Raw genomic sequence first — 15,925 nt, forward strand, 5'->3', positions numbered from 1 at the left:
CAAAAACAAAACAAAAAATCAGAGCAAAGATCTCAGCATATGTACACATATCGAGCCAGCCTCATAAACTCATATTAGAAAAATCAGAAAAAAGCCAAACCATGTACCTCTCCTACCAATCTTATCTGTTCGTAAGATTTTCAATTTCGTGTTCTTCAACACGCAGGGTGTGAGATTCTAAAGACCACCTTCGTTCATGCCTTCTTACCTGGTGGAACCTGTTCAGAAAGCGAAACTTAGTATCACGACCGTTTTATCTGTTGATTAGGCGTTTGTGCTGGAAAACCGTCACGCGTCACGCAGTATCGGAGTCACGTCTGGCAAAATACACACTCTTGGCGATTTTTGTTCACTTTATTGCAGCGGTAAAATTAAATGATAACGCCTAAAGTACTGTGTAATTTCGCCTTTTGGTGATTGAATGTCGTATTTGCGAATAGGCCCACGTGAATGGTGATTGCCATGTGGTTGGTACATACTCGAGGGAATGAGACATTATGTGTGGGAGAGTTTTATTTCACATTTTTATTCTATTCAGGAATGTTTATCAAAGCAGGAGAGATAGTCTGTTGATTGAATTGGTATATATCCAAGAGTTGTAAAGAACTGAATTTCCATTAAGCGTATTTTGGATAGAGTCAAAATTTGTCCGAATAAAGGCAATGCTTTCATAACATTAGAGTAAAAGCGAAAGGGAAAAAAATAAGTTAAAATGAAATTAATCGATGATATCTTATTTTTAACGAATGCAACTTGATGTTATAGTATCAAATTAATTAATTCATTATATGAGTTTTAAAAATTAAAAATTCCGTTCCCACATAATCGTGTAGGATATTTTTGGCAAATGAATTGGCATTTGAAAACTCGCAATTACGATTTAAAATTTCGGTAAACATTATTTATGTTTTCCGATGATTGATTTTAAAAAGTTCATTTTGAAGTGTTTTGTAATTTTCATGCTATCTATATGTCAACATGCGCGTGTATTATTTGATTATTTTATTTGAAGCCAAAAATTCTTAAGATATAATATGAGAAAATACCTGCAGAATCAGAATGACATGATCAGTCTTTACAAGAAAAATTAGTTAGCAATAATTACCTCAATGTTTAGATATAAACAAAGTTATTCTTAGAAATAATGCATTATGTTTGAAGGTTAACTCGAATATACCCCAAAGAATAGTACAAAGAAGTCAAAGAAATTATTTCTTTTAAACTGAAGCTGATATTAAAAAAAGATTTCCTAGTTCAATATGAATACATTTTTACCATTGAATCTTTAACGTCTATAATTTTCCAAAGGAATTTCTTAGAATGATCTTTCTCCTTGAATCAGATTTTGTCTTTCATCAAATACAAACACAATTTGGCCCTCCTGTAAATCTATCTATTTTTTGAATAAGTTAGGGGTCATAAAAAAACTTTAAATTTTTTTAATATATGAGTACATTTTGGTGATTAAAGTCTGACGATGAAAGCAAATTTATAAAGGAATAATCGGAAATAAAGCATAATAAAAAGAGGAAACAAAGTACATTAAAAAATTTCCAATCGGAAATTAATCTAAGGTATTGAAAAGAATAAAAAAATCATAAAAAGAAGCCATTATAAGTTAGTTTTAATTCATTTTGTTAATTAAAATTAATATTATAAAATCTTTAAATATTTTCATTTGAAAATATAAAAAAGAAAAATAATGTAATTCTAAAAATATGGTCAGTAGACAAAATAAACTTTCGGCCATTTTTCTAACAACTTCACTGAGTTCCTTCTTCGGTTACATAAGGTAACCTGAAAACGATATCTACACTTCAGTAAAATATGACAATTACAGATACAATATTCTAAAGCATATTTTTCATTCAATGACTTTGAATTGTAAATACGGGCAATCAAAATTCTGGAAAACAAATGTTTGGATATACAGAAAAAATAATCAAATTTTCTGGAATTTAAGTCGAATATTCTGGAACCAAACATTCGAACATTCAGAGAAATCCTAAAACTTAATTTAAATATTACGCTCTCTTGAAAGAGGGGGGAAAAACAAGAATTTCGAATAAATCACTAAATACAACCTAATTTTAGCGAATGTTTAATTGATATTTGAATGATTCAAATGCACTTAATCAAGTCTGGAATGTAACATTCCCTTACTGTCTTGAGGAGGACAAGGCAGGCGTATTGTCTTATCTAATTTCGCTTTGAAAACTCTCTTAACTCACTTACCCAGAGAAAGGAGTAGAAAGTAAGGTAAATAATTAGACTTGGACCGTAGCTTCACTAATTGCACAATAAATGAAGACAAATAAAAGCATGGCGAATGCCTCTCCCTACGATAGTTTCTCCCAACTACAGAGGCAGAATTTAAGAATTCTTAGACTTGGCTTGTTTCATTGGATTCGTTTTCTTAGTGGATCGTTATTAATGTGAACAGCACAACAGTAGCATGTAATTAAAGATTGTTGTATTTATGGCAAGGGGGGAGGGTAATCATTGTATTTTATCAGCTTGTCCATTTGTTATTTGAATTGCCCAATCCTAATTCTATTTTGCTCCAGATGCGCAGCTGAAAAATTCTTGGATTTGAATGAAACGATTCATTTCTCAATGAATCGTAACTAATTTGGACATAATATGAATGTCAACCTCAAATAAATAAAGTCGACGATGTTAATAATGTAGAAAGAGATAATCACTGTATTTTATCAGCTTCTCTGCTTATTGGATGAATTGTCAATCGAAATGTAACTTTGCTCCAAAACCGCAATTTAAAAAAATCGAATTTGTATGAAATGATTCGTTTATATGATTTATTTCTTAGTGAACTATTCATAATTTGAATTGAGTGAATTTTAAATATAAATAAGGATTATAGTAACTATGTTGTCGAATGAAATAATAACTGCATTTTATCAGATTGTCTGATTATTTTAATTTCATTCAGTTGTTTCTGAAAAACTTAGGAAAATGCATGTCCCAAATAACGCATTTTCATAGAAAAAATAATAGTCCCAAATTTGAGAAATACAATAAAACATTCTGCAATTCAAGAACTCTTTAATTCATTCATAAACTACGAAATTTTATCAAATTTTCCTCGCATTAAATTCGGCAATAAAAAGATAAAAATAAAAGCGAATAAAAAATTGATAAAAGATTCAAATACATTCATATGTCTTCAAATTACATTCAGAAAAATGAATTGATTACCATACGTTATTTTCTTCGAAATCTATAAAAGTTTAAATTTGACACTGTATAATTGTTAAGTAGAAATAATTTAAAATTTTAAAAATCACAAAGAAGCTATACAGCGGGAAAAATCTTAGTTTTAAAAGAATTCTAAATTTAAAATATGTATTGGATTTTTGAATATTTTTAAAAAAATTTAATATAATAAGTTAAATATCATGTAAATCTTAAATATTTTAGCATAAAATACAAATATTATGTATTCAGCACTAGCTTTAATTTGCAATTGCTGAAAAGTAATTCATATGCATTAATTACCATAATTCAAGCTTTGGATAAAACTGTCAAAAATTATTTATAAAAATTATATAGCATATAGCAAATTGATTACAATATATAACTTAGAAGCTTTTTTAATAAAATTTGACTAATATTTCTAAAGGCATATTTAGTAATGGAAGGTTCCATATAATAATTATATTAAAAACATATTTTTAAAAAATCAAATTTTTACTCTTTTTTAAGATAAATATGTGCATAACTGAACATAAAGTACAAAATATTTTAAAGCAAATAATTGATTTTGTATACATATCTTCAAACATATGAAGCTTGAAAAGATGATTTTAAAATACACAAGAATTTTCTTTTATATAGTAAACAATATAATCACAAAAAAATTATTCATATCGAACATACTATTCAACAGACAGCTTTGATTAAGTATCATTATATTTATCGTAAAAAGCAAAGGAATTTTATTATTCTGTAGCTTTTAAGATTATTTTATATTGTTAATAGACAAGAATTCTTTTTCTAAGATGTATAATACAAATGTAAATACAAATTACGAAAAAAAAAAAATTAATTCAACAATTTAGATAAATTATCTAAGAGTTTTACACCCATATAAATGCGTCATCGATTTTTAATAATAGACCAAAAATAATGAATAATAGATCGATTTGACGCTAATACATGGTGAAATTGATAAAACACGCTCTGGAACTTTAATCCTTTTAATAATTCCCTGAAATACCCACTTTGAGAGACCATAAATTCTCCTCGAAATCCCCATATTTCGAGTAGAAATGCCCATTTTTTAATGACAAAATTAATTTCTTTAAAAAAATAACATGATACATAATGTCAATGAAATTGAGAAAAACACGCTCTGGAACTACCCTGAAATACACACTTTGAGAAACCATAAATTTCCCCCGAAATTTCCATATTTCGAGGAGAAAGGCCTTTTTTAATGACAAAAGTTATTTCCTTTTTTTTTTCTTTAAAGAATAACATGATATATAATGTCAACGAACCTAAACACTAAAGAACAAAATAATACGAAAAATCCATAACAGCATTTAACACAAACTCAAAAGACCGGCAAAGAAAATTTATATAAATAATGAAATATTATCAATCAATAAAAAAAGGGAAAATAATCAGTTTTCAATACTAATCATGAATACCTGAATCAATGAGCTCTTGAGGTAAACCTGAGTAGAATCTTCTCAGAATCGACACTGCTTAAGCAACAGTGGGCGAAAAATTCCACCAAATATTTTCCCGTTCAGACATGTAATGTACCAAGCTTACATCACAACACGTGGACTTACTTTACAAGAGCAAGTCAGTCAAAATTACTTTAAAAAACTGGATATATATATGAGTGTTAATTCAGAATATATTCCATTAGGGGAGCTGTTACACTCGTCACTTTCATATTTAGATGATATCCAGAGGTGCTAAAAATCTCCGCATGGATAGAGTATAATTTACATTAATCCACTATGTCAAATTCTAAAAAAACTCTAATTATTATTAATTTGTGGCAATATAAACTTTGTTTGGTTAAGTCACCAACCTATATACATTTAGAGAACTATAGTACACCGATAGATATCCATTGGATTGGATGAAATAGTTTTTCCTAGAGGGTGTTACCGGTGCCGGAGGGGTGTATTGGGCGAATTGGCGGTGAAGGCGATCTTTTTCGGCCGTCCGCTCTTCGGTCGGGGCACCGATAGAAACTGCGGAGCTAGCGCCCGATGCTCGACTCGACGAGAGCCGGTGGCGATTCTGCGCACACACCGCCTAGTTTGGAGGGGGCACACACATATTGAAAATGTAAGCTGGAGGGTTCGGAGATTTTTTAGGGGGTTTAAATAAAAAGCCTGCCATTGATTTGATGTTTTTTTAGGGGAGAAAAAGCAGGATCGCGGGGCGCGCTTCTTTAATTTCATTGCCGAATTTTGAAATTAAATTTGATCGCAGATATGTAATTGGGAAATGAACTTTTTAATGGATGTTAGATCCATTAGTGAATCTGTATCTAAGTGCATGAAAATTGACACTAAATAAAATACAAGTTTTTCGAACAATAGAATACTTAAAATAGCGATAATAAATTTTCAAATATAATTCAGAATAAGAATTTATTCCTGTGGTGTTTTATAAATACAGTATATCTCAAAATGTTTATCTTGTAGTTGCTTACATACTTCTTAACTTTTGTAATTACCTTTAAACATAACAAGGCATTTTAACCATTTCTGAATCTATGCTGCCATTCGACATTATCGGAATAATTTGCCTCTTTTTATGAATTTCGGCTCAAAATGTCGACAGGAAAGAGTTGATGAGGCCTAAAAGGCAATATAATATGGATACAAATAAATAAATTCAATTAATCTGAATGCAATTAATTAATTAATATGTATTGAATGAATTGTTTCAGATATGAAGAATTTGTAAATATTATTTCACAATTTTTTTAGGTAATTAATAATAATAATAATAATAACCAAACAAGATTTTTTTTTATCTTGCAATAGTTATGTAGCAAGAAAAAAATTCACTATATCATATTTATCCGAAAATATCTATTTTCCAAACATCAGATTTGTAAATAAATATAGGTAAATGAATAAAATATTAATGATAAAAAGAACATTCTTATCTAAAAAGTTATTCATTTTCAGTCATTTAATGAAATGCTTTACGCCAAATAATTTTCCATGTTTAAATATTAAAGATCTAAAAGAAGACAGAGTCACCCACAAATAAAAAAATTCCGGCATATGAAATTGCATTCTGCCTGATGCCCCTGAAAAATTACACAAGTTAAATTAAGTTTTAATAAAAGAATATAAAGATACTTTAAATACGAAGCATTCACCAATATTATGAATTCGTGAGTTTTATTTTTTTTAACTGAAAATCTATACTGCTAATTTTTTCCAAAGAATTCACTGGCTTGTAGGCAATGAATTAAACGAGAATTTTGTGACATGAAATTATTGTTTCGAATCTATTCTTTTACTACAGTTTCCCATAGATATATGATCGCTCTATTATTTTTTTTAAAAAAATAGATGTTACATAAAATGCTAAAATAAATGATACATATGTGAGGCCAAATTATGCATTTTCGCGCTTTTATTCAGCAGATGTATACATGGAAAATTTTGAGGAAATGAAAATTCGACCCAAATAATGTCATTGAATTTGTCATAATTCCAAATTGACAGATTTCTACTCGAAAGTCTTTCTTATATTTCGAACAGAAGCATAAATTAATCGATCGGATTAATTGGAGAACTTAACAGATTCTATGATACAAAAAGAAATTATAATAAATTTCTTTATTACGTTTGAAGTGACAATGCATAGTAAGTATAAGAATATATTATGTTTTCCTAAATATCATTTTAAATTTTGGAGGTCATATACCTTTAAAGAGATACTCTTACCGTTAAATGTAAAATGAAAAAAAAAAAAAAAAAGCCTGAAAATTTTGTTTATGAGTTTTGTTTGTTTAATTTTAGTAAAGAAAGCAACTTTTAAGGGGGGGAACATACTGTAATATTTTTTCAGGCCTTTCATTAGGTTTTCAGAAATAAACGCCAACAAAATTGTGCTAAATATGCTTGGATTGCTTTAACAAATACTTGAGGAACAAATAGTATTGTATTAATGAAAGAGGCGGCCTTGATTTATGGAAATCTATTATTGAAAATTTCAAATGATATTTTCATTAAAGAATGTTATTTTCCAAACTAAATCAACAATTTTAATAGAAAATAAATACTCTCTAACTAAATAGAATAAATTACTTCTTTCAACTTTTAGCAAAAATTGTCTCCGACAGGAAATGCTCAAAAGAGCAAAAAATTGCTTACAGATGGTTGTTGAAAAAATTAAAACTTCAAAACTTTTCTCGGAGCTTGTGTACAAGGTTTTAATGAAAGGCGAATTAATTTCGTTCTTTAAAAAATTTCCTCATAACGATTGGGGAATATAAGTATGCCATATATTAAGAATATTGATATATTAATTGATGAATATATTGCCAGTTTATGAATCCTCCAAATAAATGAGCCATGATATGATAAAACATACATTTTAGGATACTTTGATGCTAAAGAAGTCTAAATGTTATCAGTAAGCTGTTAAATTTTCTTGCTAGTTAGATCGTATCTAATGCATCAAATTGATCACATCAAAGAGTTTGATGAATGGTCAGAGAAGATTGGTCAATTATATCAGTTGCGTATCACTTGAAAATAATAAAAGCCTTAATATTTTTTCTCCAAACTTACCCAAAGCCTTAATAAATCTTACCATTTTATAGTTTCTCTAAATGGATCTGCCTTGACGTTAAGAAATACAAATTTTAAGGTACTTTGAAGCTAATAAATTCTTAAAGCTACTAGAGAACTATCAAAATATTCTGGCGTATTTAAATTCGCATCTAATGTATCTAATTAATCACATCAAAAGATTTGTCGCTAATCTAGTGTATGGTCAGAGAATATTAAGAAGTCATATCAGTAATAATGCGTCTTCACTCTTACATTGATCATATCTGAACGTATACAATTTCTATCCATATTCTCTGTGATCACAAATCACTGAAAGTAGTCATAATAGTTATGATTGGAGCTTTGATAACTATAATTTTAATCTTCTTTCAAGTAAGCTGAATTCATTCTATTACAGATAAACAATGATCATTATTAGCTTAAGACTGCATCAAGAGTTTTGTAAAATTTCAGCGAAATCTGCACTCGCCGTGATTAGGTTGCATGTTGGGAAAGAATACAATGAACATTGAGATCAAAAATTTCTATCCTATTCTTGTTCCAATTCACTGCAATCGATTTTTTTTTGTAACTGAACAACTGTATCGTATACCTATTTATTTCATTTTTATCATATGAGAACATGGTGTGTTGCGTTGTGAGATTAAGAGTGTGTAGAGTTTTGTATAATTTCAACTGCTAAACTCACTCGTCGTGATTTGGTTGCATGTTGGAAATGAGTACAAATAACTTGGAGATTAAAGAAAATTCCATTTTTGTACTTTTCTCAATTTACTGCAATCGTTTTTTTATATGTAATTGAACAACGTTTCGTATACCTATTTATTTAACTTTTATCACATGAAAGCATGATGATTTTGGAAATGAGACTTGTGACGCCGGAAAAAGGTACTCGATGATTATTAAGTATGGGAATTTGTTTTAAATCTGCATTGTATAAAACATAAGATATAAAAAAATATTATAAATTCCAAACGGTTGAGTTTAGATTCTGATTTGCCATCATTTACTTTTAATTCTAATTGTATCAATGAAACTGCTTCTATAAAAAGATCATAGCAGGATGCTCAATCTACCTTTTATAAATCTTTTATGGCGGTAAAATTCGATACATTTCATGAAATAAAATGTGGTTTAAAAAAGTCAACACTTAGTAATCAAAATTTATTTTATAAAATAAAAAATATTCTCACATAACTTTAAATACGCTATAACAGATCTCGATTTTTTAAATCATTTTTCTTCTGTTCAATAACTCAGTGTTCAATTCATTATTCCCAATTTTATATTTAATCTTAATTAGAAATACATCTTCATACAATCTACCAGAAATTATCTCAGTTAGAAATGTTTGCATTGATTCTTAAATGTATAACAAATATAATTTTTCTTGATAGAAACGTCTACATTTAAACAATTCGGCAAAATATTCTAACAATGTATTTTAAAAGTAATCACCCCTCACCCCCACCAAATGAATAACTTATGAGCGCAATACTCGCGTTAATATAACATTACAGTCAAAGTCTTTATTTTAAATACAATGAAGTACCATGTTGTAAATATCTACGAATGGAAAAGTTTCGTTACACTTTTAAGTTCCGATTCTGAAACTCAGAAGCATCATAATGTTTTAGACTTTTATTTGTCTTGTAGCAGTTGCATTACTCTTATCTTCTCTTTTGGATACTAGATGGCGATGCCTGATTAGACCATCCCATATGACATCCCATAGTTCATTTCGATTGTAATTGGAATGAGATGTGACGCTGAACTGTGAAGCCGCGCGCGTGAATGCCTTGTCTTTGTGTTTGTGCTTTTTTAGTGTATGAATGTGATTATTAAAAGAAATGTTCCTAAAAACATTCTTCCTGTTGCTTCCTGCATGGATCATAATAATCTACATACCATCACAGTCTTTTATTCTTCTGGTTTGACTCCATTTGCCTTTCCATATTATGCCTAGTGATTTTTTGCTTAAAGAAAACACTTCACGGATAAAAATAGCATTATCATTGGAAATCAAAAAATAATTATGAAATTGTAAAGCATATGGAGAAAAAGAAATGCCAATCGTCACATAGCCCCATCGGTATAGGGTATCACCCCTTGGAATGTGATGCCAATCCAAGCTTCTAATCGAACACCTTATTTTCTCTATGACCAAAAGCCATAATTTAAAAAGCTTCCCTGAACTATTAACGAGTTCTGTCCGAACAAATCAAGTGATACAAATAATATTAGAATTACTAATAAATTAAAAGCATTATCATGGCAATGAAAGTGAAAAGGACTATTCTGTTGTGAAATTAATGTTGAGGCAACGGGAAACGCAAACGTGAAATTAATTAATTTTAGCTTCATTATAACAAAAAAATAGCATTTCTACAAAATGAACCTAAAATTAATTGATTTAAAAAATTGAAAAATTCATTAAAATTAAATAAAATTTTGCGTGTAAAAAATATAATAATTGAAAAACATAATTTTTCGAATTTTGAAATGTGATAAAATCATTTTTTGAGAACTAATACGTTCCGAAATCACCGAGTTAAAACGTTATAATTTTAATGAATTTTTAATTAATTTAAAATAAAGTAAATTGAATTCTTAGACAGGTAATTACATACTAAATTTATGAATATAGAATTTAATGAAACATTGCGCGATTTTAAACTAAGCAATTTTAAAAGTGAGTCGATATAAAAAAAATCTTCATGTTTAAAGAAAGAGCAAAACATTCTCCAGAAAATTTGATAGTTAAATTTAAAATTTAACGTCAAATAAAAATTTAAGCACTAAATACTTAAAACTCTTTGCGATAATATTTGATTCCTTTCTTTTATTCAATCATAAGCGATGTTATACATGTTGTACAGCAGTATATCAATTTTTAGAATCTCTACTAATAATAAAGAAAACGTTTTGTGTGCTTTGGGGCTTTACAGGATAAACCAATTGATCTAGAGGTAGCAAAGATATACTTTTATGGGTATGAATCATTCTTTGGGTCGATTCTTTTGAAATTTTGGTGAAAAGTTAAATGAGTTAAAAATTATATGAGATTTTGGTGTTTCTCGCAATATTTTCGGAAAACATTATTTTATCAATAATATTTTCAATTTCAATTAAGGTATTTTACAGATTCTTTCTGAATATCGGTTATTATTTATTTATTTTCAAAATATACTACAATAGGTTAAAACCTATTACAATGAAATTCTAATAGTTTTCAATGTTTTTTCAAATACTGAATCATGTAAATTTTTCCATTATTGAAAGCAAGTACAGTGATTCTATTTATTATCTGCTCAGTTTACATGCTAAAAATCAGACAAATTATATTACCACAAAAGATAGCGTGCAATTGAAAAAAGATCAGATGATTTCAGACAAGAAAAAAAACCTTTATTGACACTATGATATCATGGAGTTTAACTCTATTAGAAAGGCAGATGTACACAATAGATGTAAGTATATTGAAATAACATGGCTTTAATATCAATATTTATTTAAAATTTCAAAAAAAATTGACGTACATATTGTCATTTTTCATTGTCTATCTAAGTCATATTTAGTAGTTCAAAGTTTCACAACCTATCCTTCAAAGCATCAGAAAAATAACATTCATTAAAATTTATATTATTAATATATATTTATGAAATTAGTTTATTTGTAATTTCTTTAGTACTGAATTTCACAAATTCAACTAGGATACCCTCCTTATTGAAGCATATTAAGAATTTAGAATTCCCGCAGCTTCTAATAATCTTAATAAGTAATTTAATTTAGTCTGAAAGAATGAAACAAAATTCATCAGATTTTCCCGCATATTAGAAACAGGATTTAGCAGATTTTTCATAGCAGAATTTTCTCAATTTAATCATTTTGCATTTGAAAATCTTTGCAAAGGATTTTTTTATGAGGTTCCAGTAGGATTAATAAAATATAAAATTTAGAAACAATAAAATAATTATCAATATGATACGACAAAATAATTTTTGACAGAATTTTCTTATCTGCTACTTTCAAAATTCTTAATACTGAATAGCATCAAGTTTAAATTACAAAGTTCGAAAGAAATTATTGTTCTTATGCTTTTCCTCATGGAGTAGGACCTATTCATGATTCAAAGCAAAACAAAAATGAGGTTTACATTTGTTAAATTATGTTAAGAAATGTTTATTTTTATTTTCCGTTACATAACTTACTCGATTTTTTTTAACCTAAACATCTTTTACGAATTAGAAAAGTTCATTTTCGGTTCAACTGATTTATTTTTAATACTTAGGAGTAGAAAACGGCCTCAAAATAAAATACATTCGAATATATTTCCCTGAATCTACTTTAATTTTTAAGTCAAAAAGGCCATTCTAAATGCTACAATTTTTGAATATTACTACAGCTTCAAAAATGCATATACCCCAAAGTATTAAACAGTATTCAAACAAGAGATTGGATGGAAGAATTTATTTTCCGTTTAATAAGAAAACAAGGGAATATAACTGTTATCAATATTCATATGGGAAGGAACATTCTTAAAAATAATAATAACAAAATAAATTCTCGTATAAAAGAAAAAAGAGAAAACAGTAGAGACCAAATCCTATTTCGTGAAAAAAAGAATAGAAGAGCAGATTAAATAATAATCCTATTTCGCATCTCTCTTGAAATATTATTTCTTACTTCGAATCACAAAAAATCTCAAATTCTCAAAGAAAAAAATGCGTTTAAATGCATAGTTAAATACAAAAAGAAAAAAAAAATCAAATTTCGCATTCAGCGTTTTATAAAATAAAATTGTTTAGAAAGGTGGTTAAAATTTGTTATATGTTTAAAATCTTTGGAGTCCGATGCAACTTTTCTATTTTTAAATAAGATGATTTTATTCAGCTGAATAAAATCAAATTTGTATTGAAAACAAAATGCATAAACAAATTTTAAAGCATTTCAAAAATAACAAACGGCTAAAGAATCTCTGTATTATGAAAATTATATTTATTTGCAGTTAATACATCTGTTTAATATATATAAATTCATATAATAAACTGCATTTATTAATCAGCTTGTTAGAAACGCTTAGAACAGTTGCGGGTTTTAACTATTATAGTTCAGATTCTGAAAGATTTTCACATCACTGATCTTATAAATGTATAAAATGTCAAAAAAATTAAAATACAAGGTTAGCGTAAATGAATGGCCAGATACAAAACATTTATATTTTCTAAATTATAACATGTAATGTATTCAGTGAAACATGAAAATAAAGAGAAGCATTAATTAATTTAATTGCGCATGTTTGTTCTACTAATATTCATTTCTACATTGCCTATTGTTCTAAATGCAGCACTGATGTTTTCTTTGAATTCACTGACTGTGTTCGACAACAGTATTCTAAAAAAGCCTTTTGACGTATTTAAAAAAACAAATAACATTTGGTAAGATACCGCGATCTTGATGGCTATATGACGAAGGAAAAATCTGCGTTACCTGCAAGTCCAACTCAGCGTTGTGAGAAACCTCATTTACGTCGGCTATTAACATCTAAACCCTAATAAGATGGGACATCATCTTGTTGAAAATTAAAATTTGTTCCATCCTCCCTAAGTTGTGGAAATAACAAAATTTCCAACATGCGAGTTAATTGCCACATTGTTGCGTGGTGTTGAAAACAGAATTTGGGAGATTTTTCTATATTTTTATGTAATATTATATCTAATAGCTTTGTAAATATATAATATTATAAAATATAGTATTGTAAATATAAAATATTAATATTCATCCACTCATGTATATTATTCCTATAAATGTGTATAATGATATTAATTAAAAGTAAGTAAACATTCACAAGCTGTTATAAAGTCTTAAAAGGAAGAAATATTTTTATTTAATTAATTTCATCTCATTATCTATGCTTTAATTAATTCCATCTCATCTCTTCATTTCAAAAACTCTTAATATTTCTAATCGTCATCAAGATTGGAAATATTAAGAATTTTTAAAAAAGGATTCTTTTACTAGATACTATGCTCTGTAATTTGGTCAGATATATCCCAGATAAAATGTAGGTATAGAGAACGCTGAAAAGTTTTGAGATGTTAAGAATAAATTGTGTAAATTTCAATTTGAAAATGATAAAAACATGGCTGCATATTACATTAAATGTAAAATATAAGAATCAAAATCAACTTCCGTTTATCAAACGGATTTTTAAAAAAGAAAAAACAGGGTACGGTGTAGATATCGGTTGATGCAATGAATACTTACTTAAGTTATGATTTATCATCGTAAAGTAATCACAATATCCAAAATGTCATATTAATAACTGGGTTTATTAAATTTATACTTATTAAATTTATATTTATTAAATTCCTTATATTCATCAGCTTTTGATTTTTGTAGATGCTTATCCAAATAAATAATATATTCTCAACATTTCGAGAAGCAAACAACAATCAAAGAAAGCTATAGAATTTATTTTCTTATGATGTAGAATGAATGAAATATCACTCGGGAAATCAGACTACGCTTCAATAAATGTTATTTTTCTGTTGGAATAAGTCTGCTGAGCTCTAAAGCAATTTTACTAAGATTTATTCGGATAAAAATGAAAGTTAGAACCTAAACAACATCACATTATTTTTATCATATATCAAATAAAAATCCGTCTATAGTTATCATTCTATGTGAAATTTACAATACATTGAATTTAAAATTCATATAAAGGGAATGCGAAATTCGTTGTCGAATCCATGTATTTCAAAATTACTTTTGAAGCCAGTTTTTTTTTAAATTTTTAGCTATGAAATTGTTTATTGTCAAGCAAATTCTATTTATTGAAACTTGATTATTATTTTACATTCAATTCACCAAACATATGAATGGATAGAATTAAGAAATTCAAAAATAATTGTTCTTTTATAGAGAACATTCTTTTATATAGAATATTCTCAAAGAAAAGTTCATAAAAATTAAAAAGGCATTATAAAATATATGGGGCAATTCGAAAGGGTGCCTAAAACATAGATCCTTCAAATGACTAATTATTTTTACTAAACAGTTTAAGCGCCGGCGTCCTGGAATAGGGATAGGGCGTCTTCCCCGTGACCTGGGCGTTCTGGGTTCGAGTCTCGGTTCGGGCATGATTGTTACTGTGTTCTCATTGTGAGGTGTGTAAATGTGCCCCCTGTAAAAAGGGGTTGTGCAAGCGAATGTGTGTGTTTCATCTTCATATGAGCTAGAAGTCAGACTTCTGCCCTCGGGTGCTCAGGGGTCTTTACCCTCAGAAGCTACTGCAGCCCCTTTCCGGACACGGCATCATCATCATCAAACAGTTTAAGCTCTGAAAAATGATTTTAAAAAATCGTCCTTTTCATTATATAATCAAATTCATGACATTTTAAGACATTTATATGCTACTTTTATATGATTTTATATTTTGAACTCAACGGAAATTTTTATATGTTAAGAATAACGTGATAAAAGTTAAGATAACGTTTTTTAAAAATTGAATTTTGAGAAAAAGGACAATTATTATCGATCTCAAATTGATTTGAAAAGAATTAATCAGTTTGTTAAATAAAAACTTTTTAGCAACACTCACCTTTTATGACAGTAACTTTAAAGAAATATTAATTTTTCGAGAAAAATACTTGCCACATTCTAATACATTGATTATTTTTCAAGGGAACAAACCAAACGTTTCTAGTAATACTACAAAAGTTTTCATTTATAAATATTTAGTTTTTTTTTCAAAAATTTGATTTATCTAAAAAATAATTAGAAGTTCAAATAAGTTGCTTTGAAAGAAGTAGCATTTAGATGAATGGTGAAATCAAGGAATCTTGATATTTTATTATGAAATAAGCAATTACTTTAAAATATATAAAGTTGAATCTCTATTCGACTATTTTAATTCGATTCGTCAACAAAGCGTTTTTTTATATTATATTGATTTCATAGTTACCTTATTTCATTTCGAATGGAATTTCAAATATTAATTTAAAATAAAAATCTAAAATCCTTTCAAAATCGTAAATTGATCTACTCATGTACAGAGTGCGAAATCTCAATCCCAGATGACCACCAACTGATGGGACTTAATTCAAGCGGAA

At 27.9% G+C, this 15,925-nt stretch overlaps 1 protein-coding gene across 4 annotated transcripts in view; it reads right to left on the reverse strand.

The window, feature by feature from the left end:
- LOC129956775 (kinesin-like protein KIF26B) overlaps positions 1-15,925 on the reverse strand; it is a 617,661-nt gene that overhangs the window by 489,428 nt on the left and 112,308 nt on the right. The window contains exon 1 of one of the 4 annotated variants that reach the window (XM_056068774.1): positions 4,677-5,194. The exons of the other annotated variants lie outside the window; for them this stretch is intronic. The gene's annotated coding sequence lies outside the window, so the exon portion shown is untranslated. Of the gene's footprint in view, positions 1-4,676; positions 5,195-15,925 lie in introns of those variants that run through there. 4 annotated transcript variants of the gene reach the window in all.

Source organism: Argiope bruennichi, chromosome 1 (assembly GCF_947563725.1).
Source record: "Argiope bruennichi chromosome 1, qqArgBrue1.1, whole genome shotgun sequence".
NCBI lineage: Eukaryota > Metazoa > Arthropoda > Arachnida > Araneae > Araneidae > Argiope > Argiope bruennichi.